General features: G+C 39.8%; 1 long non-coding RNA gene across 1 annotated transcript; it reads right to left on the reverse strand.

Moving 5' to 3' along the window:
* Positions 1-1,888, reverse strand: LOC306826028. Its single transcript, XR_013779344.1, has 3 exons — positions 1,772-1,888; positions 1,174-1,217; positions 1-848 (listed from the first exon to the last, which is right to left on the reverse strand). It is a non-coding gene; the product is annotated as an uncharacterized lncRNA (long non-coding RNA).
* Between the last annotated feature and the right edge of the window lie 5,898 nt (positions 1,889-7,786).

The raw sequence follows: 7,786 nt of genomic DNA on the forward strand, positions 1-7,786 counted from the left end.
AGTAGTTTTTTTATGTTTCATCTTAACCCTCTGATAGGGTGAAACAAATTGACCTCCGGTTCTGTGACACAGTCTCAATAAGAGTTTCCAGGACAGCAACAAACACATGAGCTGCTCTTTGACTTCACACTTCACGTATTTATGTATGAACATCTGTTCTGCTGGGGGTCATTTAATCCTGGAGGGTTTTTTTGTTTTTTTTTCTAATTCAAAGTTGTGCTCAACTGAATGACCTGCACAACACTTTGCATAATCAAAGTCGACAAAGAAAAGTTGTATGTGCTTTTATTTGTTTTTGTTCTTGTCAATCCTAAAACTCAAAGTCATTTTGAAATCCTGGATTTCCACAGAATAAAATAAATCACTGCCTGAGTGTTTGTTCCTGTGAATGTGTTTGTGTGCGTAATCATACCCTTCAGCCGACGGTGTACAATCAAATCAAAAAGGATATGAGTGAGTTATATCTAAAGCAGAGGCCTGTCTGTCAAAGAAGAGTCACTCATCCTTCAGCTATAAATAAATGAGCTGTAGACTGAAGTAGAGAGTTGCTCTGCCTTATTTATCTGTTTATTTAATGATGCCACTCTTTTTTTGGAAACTTCCCAACAGGACAGATCTGCCTGAGATTAATGAACTACGCAGTGAGAATCCACACAGATTTATACGAGCCGTCATGTTATGTTGACATGGTGCGCTTTTAATGTTCTTCCACAAATGGCGTGTCCTTAGAGATCTCATGGCGCTGGCAGCTTACAGCATGTTAATAAAACAACTCCAGCAAAACAGGGGCTCTCAGTCATGCTTCCTCGGAAGTCACGGCAGGAACTCCCACACGATGTTTGGATTGACTGGAATACAACAATAAACAAAGACAACAGACCGAAATGCTGTGTGACATTTTTTTATGAAATGCAAATACGCTTCTGCTCAGAAAATTCAATTCTTTTTTTTTTCATTGAAAAGTATTGTACAATTATCCTGGTTACTGCAAATAATAATAATAAGAAAAAGGTTACAAGTCCTGGATCTCATGTCAACTACACTTTGACAAACTAGGTCAATAATAAATGACTGACCTGAATATTTTTATCTAACTCTATCAATGCACCGAATTTTTCTTATGTTGCAGACTGAACTTTGTGCGGAGTCTGTGATACAGCTTTTGGTCGTTACCTCCATCTTCTCACATGTTATGGAGTCATAAGATCAGTTTTCTTCTGAAAAAAAATAAAATAAAAAAAAAGGAACATGAATTCATATGCACCACGATGACAGTTTCAGTATCAGGCCACAGTGAGGACAGTACATTTCCTCTGAATCGATGGGTTGAGGGAGATGTGAGCTAATATTCAGACGTGTTAAAGTCCAGTAAGCACAAAGGTTTCACTTCAACATCATGGGTTTACTGCGCACCAAACAGAATGTAAAGAAGGATTTGAATTCACTCACAAGGGTTAAAAAAAACAAAAAAAACAGCATTCTACCTGAACGTAGTGTTTACTTAATGCCCTGAAAGCTTTTCTTGTTCAAATGTGTGTGTGTGTGTGTGTGTGTCTGCATTAGCATCTAAATATGTCAGTGTTTTGGAGGTGCACAGCTGAGTCCTGTGGAGATTTTGTGTCTGGGCCACTAAACACGTCCCGTATGTTGTGCCACATCGGGTACGTAGCACCATCTGCTTTCTATACCAGGACAGCGTCACAAAGCAGGCTCGGCCAGGATGGAGTTTCTTGTGGTTTGCCCTCCCAATCAATAAGTATTGATTCCTCACTTATCTTAAATAGAGCCGAGCTGATTAGATGTCACACATCTGATCTCCTGCAGGGAGGGCAGGTGTCAGCAGGGTGATCACTGTGCTGTGTGGAGACATGGCAGTCTGAGCAGTGCATCCTTGTGGTTAGGAAGAACCAAACATAGCACAGGCACACACACACACACACACATACACACACACACTGACTGACGTAAAAAGATTTATGTACACAAGGACAGGTATGCAAAGATTTGGATTCATACACGCTAGAAATGTAAACATAAACTCTAGGATGTATGCTGTGATTCAGTTTCCTTTTTCAGGCTGGATTCGTCAAATCTTCAATGGACAGTTATCCCAAAGCGATCCTCTTTACCTTTCAATGTCCTCCCTCTGCTGCTCGCTCTCTCTCTCTCTCTCTCTCTCTCTCTCTCTCTCTCTCTCTCTCTCTCTCTCTCCATCCCTCAATCTCTCTCTCTCTCTCTCTCTCCCTCTCTCTCTCTCTCTCTCTCTCTCTCTCTCTTTCTCTCTCTCTCTCCCTCTCTCTCTCTCTCTCTCTCTCTCTCTCTGTTGTTGCAGGGAGACAACTAATCGGTGTTTTGTGGACTGGATGCCTCACATTCACTGCAGTTGCTGTGCTCAGCAGAAAGGTGAAATAAATAAAGAGCGAGCCAACCCACTGCACTGATACATGCATGGGCAGATTGATGGATGGGTGGACAGAGTGCTGAGGACAATGGCGACTGTTTTGAAAAAATCTTATTTCAAAAACCTCGTTGGAAATTACACAAAAGAGAGGGTGAATCACACATGATGGAAATGCAACTTTGTTTTTTTTTTGTTTTTTTTCAAATAAAGTTACAATAAGGCGATGGTCCTATAGGTACATAAGGACAGAAACATGAAAATGGGAACTACAGATCAAAGAGTTCAGTGTCAGGCTTAAGGTTTTTTTTATAGCAGTACCACAGAATACTCCCCGAATGTGCCTTTGTGCTGTGCATGTTAATAGTTTAACAATATTTTACCTGCATCTTCTGAAATTATTGAGTTGTTTCTACTACAAAGCATTGTTTTTATTCTTGTGGCTAAAGGCCAGTTTTTAAAGAAGACAATCCGCCCACCAGCTTGCACACTGTACGTTTTTCAATAATCGAGTCTTTCTTTGATTCATCATTGTAAACTGTTGTCACCACTTAGTAAGTCATGACAACGCAGATTACACAGGATGTTACTCATGCTGATTGTGGAGTATTGGGCATCCCCATCTCTGTAGAAATGTTCAACATCTCTGTGCATGCCGGGGCAGATGAATCATCCTTCTTACAAGCTTATCTTATACACTCCCTTTTTTTTCCCATCACACTGTTGAACTGAAACGTTTTTCCACACAGCTATAAAATATTGGCTTTCAAGGCTGTGTAATATGTTTGTATGAATCATCTCATAAAATATGTAACATGACAGTGTTTCTTTAGAACTCAAAGAGATATTTGACCTATATGTGGTCGGTTTTAAAATAAATAAAACATGTTCATACATGATGGAAAACTATTATTATTATGATGATGATTATCTATTTAATAATAGTTTCTTTGCCTGCGATTCAGGGAGAGTGGCATACACAAAAAGGCATTCCTAAACGGCAGATCAAGAGTGCTGTGAAATGCAATGAATGGATTCCTGATTCGATCAGTGAGCTGTAATAAAGGAGTTCCATCGAGCTCAGGGCGACACACTGAAGAAAGTGACTGTTTGGGCTAAACGTAAAGCTCAGGTCATGCACAGAGTAAACGTTGTTCTTTTGGGAGGATGTAGAGGTAGACAGTAAAAGAAAAAAAAAATCAAAATGTAAAATCAAATGAAGATGTGAGTGAAAGAATAAATGCCTTAAATCCACTGCTCAGACATGCTAAAGTTAATTTAAATAAAAAAAAAGAAAAAAAAAGACTGACAGATTAATCTATGTGTCGCTCTGAGGTCTCTTTAAGGTGAGATGTATTGTCACAACAGCAGGTGACACATTTTTGTTTGGAAAGACTCAGGTAGGGTGTCATGAAGAGGGCACTGTCTTCCTTCCTTTCTTTCTTTCTTTCTTTCTTTCTTTTGCAGACAGATGCCAAGGGAGCAGTCTGCACCATCTGAGAGAACATGATTCCCTGGATGAATGCCACATACTGTACCTGCAGGTTACAAGCAAGCAACAAACTTGGGGATTCTGAGGTGAGAACAGGACACGATGATTGGAGGCACCCTCTGGAAATGTCTGCTTTGTAGTTTTGTTTGAAGATGATGTGAGAGATTAATGAGGAGGTGAGGGAAACATTTATGAAGCCACACTTTTGCATAACAATCTCCCATGCTTTAGTTCAACAAAAAGGTGGTACAATGTGTGATCTGGTGTTGGGGGGAAAATACATTTGAGTTCAAACATCCTCAAGGCTATTTTGATATTTACGATAACCAGCCGCTTGAATCTACAGTAAATGTTCCTGTCCGACTCTGTTTGGTTGCTAGATATTTACACAGCATGAGAGGCCTTGATGTGCAGCACAATAACTCAACTTCCATCCATTCCTGTCTCACCATAATAGATGTTTAGACTGTGTGTGATAAAAGATGCCCATGCCAGACGGTTCCAAGCAACTTATTAATTGAGTCTCCTGAGTAGGAAACGGTGGAGTCGGAATGGCAGAGCTCATTTCAGTCCCATAGTCTGAAGCCTTCATCAGCTCTTATCTTGTCCTGTGTCTTAACTACAACCTCGACCCTTTAAAAGTTGAAACTTTGAGTAAAAGGCAGAATGTGATGACAATTTTTTTTTTGTTGGAATATGATATGCCCATTTTGAAATTGAGGCCAGCAACAAGTTGTAAACAATGACATGAACACAGAAAGGGAGAGACATTTCATCATTAACAGCTGACTACAATGGAAGTAACCAGGTGATCAGGTGATATCCTCATTAGAGAAGCTGATTGGTTCAGAGAATGATTTATCTGGTATGCACATGAGCCATGGTAGTTTTTGGTCACTATGAGTGGGTTGGGAAACAATCCTCATTTTATAATGTGATGATGGTTGGTGGAGCCAACTCTTGCATGATAAAGATTATTCAGTCCTCTTTGCCAGAAATGTTCTGCTCACGTACACAAACAAAAATTAAGGCAGATGCTTGATTCCACAAACAAGACCAGTTCCCTCTCCTGCTCTATAGAGTCCAAGCTGTCTAATCGAGGGTTTAAATTACATTTTGAAGCCTCACTCTGTTAGGTTAATATGCGTGCATGAATTAAAGTTGGGAGGATGAAGAAGTTATGTGAACCATGACAGGAAGTTAAAGGGTCCTATTTAGCCTGTCAGGTGGACACACTTCCCTTACATCACTCCTGTCAGTCAGCAAAGCAGAGAGACACCAATTAATCTCCTCTGGCTGGTGTGGGGCGCAGTGCCCAGAAAATGGATGGGTAAAGCACACTGAGACGAGAGAGGATATGTAATTTCATGGGGATCACTGCACACTGGCTAGAACCAGCCATAATTAAAACAGCACTCAGCAAAAGTTTGACAATTATGCTATAATTTGTAACGACAGTAATTCAATTAGCACTTTTTATAGTAGTGTTTTCTAATTATAGCCGTACTCTGCATAAGCCATACAAACCGGCAGCTAATTAATTACTTTTTATCTCTGTTTAAGGGGCTTAAGAGTCTTTAGCAAAGAAGCATAAACAGAGAAAAGCATGACAGCCCTCGAAAAAATAAGTGATGTCTCCTGCTGAAAGATTTTAATTCACGTGAAGCATTTTTTTTTCTATGTAAGATCTGCAGTTACAATGACCCGCAATCTGTCGCCTATGTTTCCCAAGTACTCAGGATTACTGTTATTTGTTTAATACTCATACACATGCACCTTTGATTTTGATGGTATGAGCTGTATACATAGGAGCTGTCACAAAATGTAGGCCTTTCTTTTGCACTGAGGATGTTTCATTAGTGCAACACATCCCCTACCAGGGATCGAGTTCTGTATCATAGTCTCCATCCTGGGCAGAATAACAAATGAACGTCTGTGCCTGATGTTTTGACTCAGTGATTTCCCTCAACGGAATCGCTCCTAATAACCAACTGCTTGCCTCTCGCAACACCCCAGCCCTGTCACAGAGTGATGGCTGTAATGCATCAACAACATGCATGGTGCTGGATGCTGATTTTTTTTCCAACAGATGGCCGTTTGCTCACGGCTAAAGCAATATCTGTGGAATGCAAGAGCAAGAATACTAAGCAGCCATGATTTTTCATTCATCCTCTGTAAACAGCAGCTTCCACAGACTTCTCATATCTTGCCCAGATATAAAACAAATTTGAGTAAACAAGTTGGTCTTACAGTGAGAGGTGAAAGCTTCCGTTTGCTGCTGGTTGTGTTCTCGGCAGTTTCCTGGAGAGAGTCTGACATATCCTGATGGTAAAGTGGAGATAAAAGACAGAAAAATATCAGTCCACATGCACATCTGAATAATTGATTACTGGCTGCTGGACAAAATATACAAAGGCAAAAAGATGACTAAGTCTGCACACCAGAAGCTACTCCAATTCACATGTAATGACATTTAATGAAATGTTTCAAACATCATTAAACGTGTTTTGGAGCAGCTTCTGGTGTGAGGAATTTGACTTCCTTTTGCCAAAGTGGAGCTGAACCCCTTCAGGAAGAGTGGAGAGATCCCAATAAAGCAATTGTTCAAAAATAATGAGCCCATCAGTATTACACTCACTCTGCTGGCAATGAACTCTGCCAGCATGACATTTTGTGTGTGTGTGCAAGGGAGTGACAGTGTGTGTCTCTTTGGTGTCATAGTTTGGTGTTTGTGAGTCACATGGAATCCAACTAATGCATCCCTTTCACCCTAGAATTCTAGTTTCAACAAATTTTATTATATATTTTTTTGTTTTGTTTTGTTTTTTTTGTTCTGTCTGTACCTCTTTGTTAACAGTTTGCTGTTTTGTGTTGCATTGTTTGTCTTTGAGCGTTTTGTTTTTCTTTTGTTGCATGTGCACATTTTTGTTCCACTTATCACCAATAAAAAAATAAAAAATCTTTACGTTTTCATCAGTACTAAAACAACATTTTGTTCTGCTAGAATATACTGAAAATATTGAAAATGTTAACAACACATATTTGATTAGTTTTCTTTTCTTAAATGTGTGGTGCATTATTCAGTGTATGCATGATAAAGGTTTTATTTGTTATACATAGTAACTCATAGAGCTTAAGGTAATGTATAGGAAGAGATTTACTTTTTGGAGAATTCTATAATGGTCAGTGTTAACTTTGAGATGTGAGCGTCGACTTTAAAGTATTTAAACAATTCTACAGTTTTGCCTCACTTGACTATAACTTGGAAATGATGTTTGTTAAAAATGTTTGAAAGGTGAAACATCAGTTAAGAAACAGGAAGTCCCAGGTTTCAAAGTTCTGAGCTTTATAGCTTTGATTATGCAATATGACCTCCTCCCATTTTTGTGATTGACAAGACAGAAGAAAAGCAGAAACTATAACTCTTCAAAGGCCTAGCCTAGTGTATATACATTCACACTGTATGTCATAGCTTACAGCTCCTCTCATTTCTCGATTTATTCCGGACATCAGGCATTACCACTGGCATTCTGCTGTCTGACTCAGAGCTCCTACGGGCCAATGAATACCAAATGAGCCGGCAGAAATCCAGCTGGGACTACCATGTCAAAAGGAAACATGGTCTGCCCCCCGGTCCCTTATTTAAGCACAGTCAAATTTATAAAAAAGGTGCACAAGTCTCCAGCTCTTCTCAACCTAACAGGTGCTGTTTGGTCTTTGCCTTGGCACAGTATTGAACTTGAGCCCCTGGCTAGGATGAAATCTCTGCAAAGAAAAGTGATCTAATTCCCGACAATGAGCTTCACGCAGCGTGCCTCAGTCTGCTAGCTCCAAATGTGTAATGTTGCGTTCACACACACACACACACACACACACACACACACACACACACACAC

The sequence above is a fragment of the Symphodus melops genome (assembly GCF_947650265.1).
Source record: "Symphodus melops genome assembly, chromosome: 6".
NCBI classification, from domain to species: domain Eukaryota; kingdom Metazoa; phylum Chordata; class Actinopteri; order Labriformes; family Labridae; genus Symphodus; species Symphodus melops.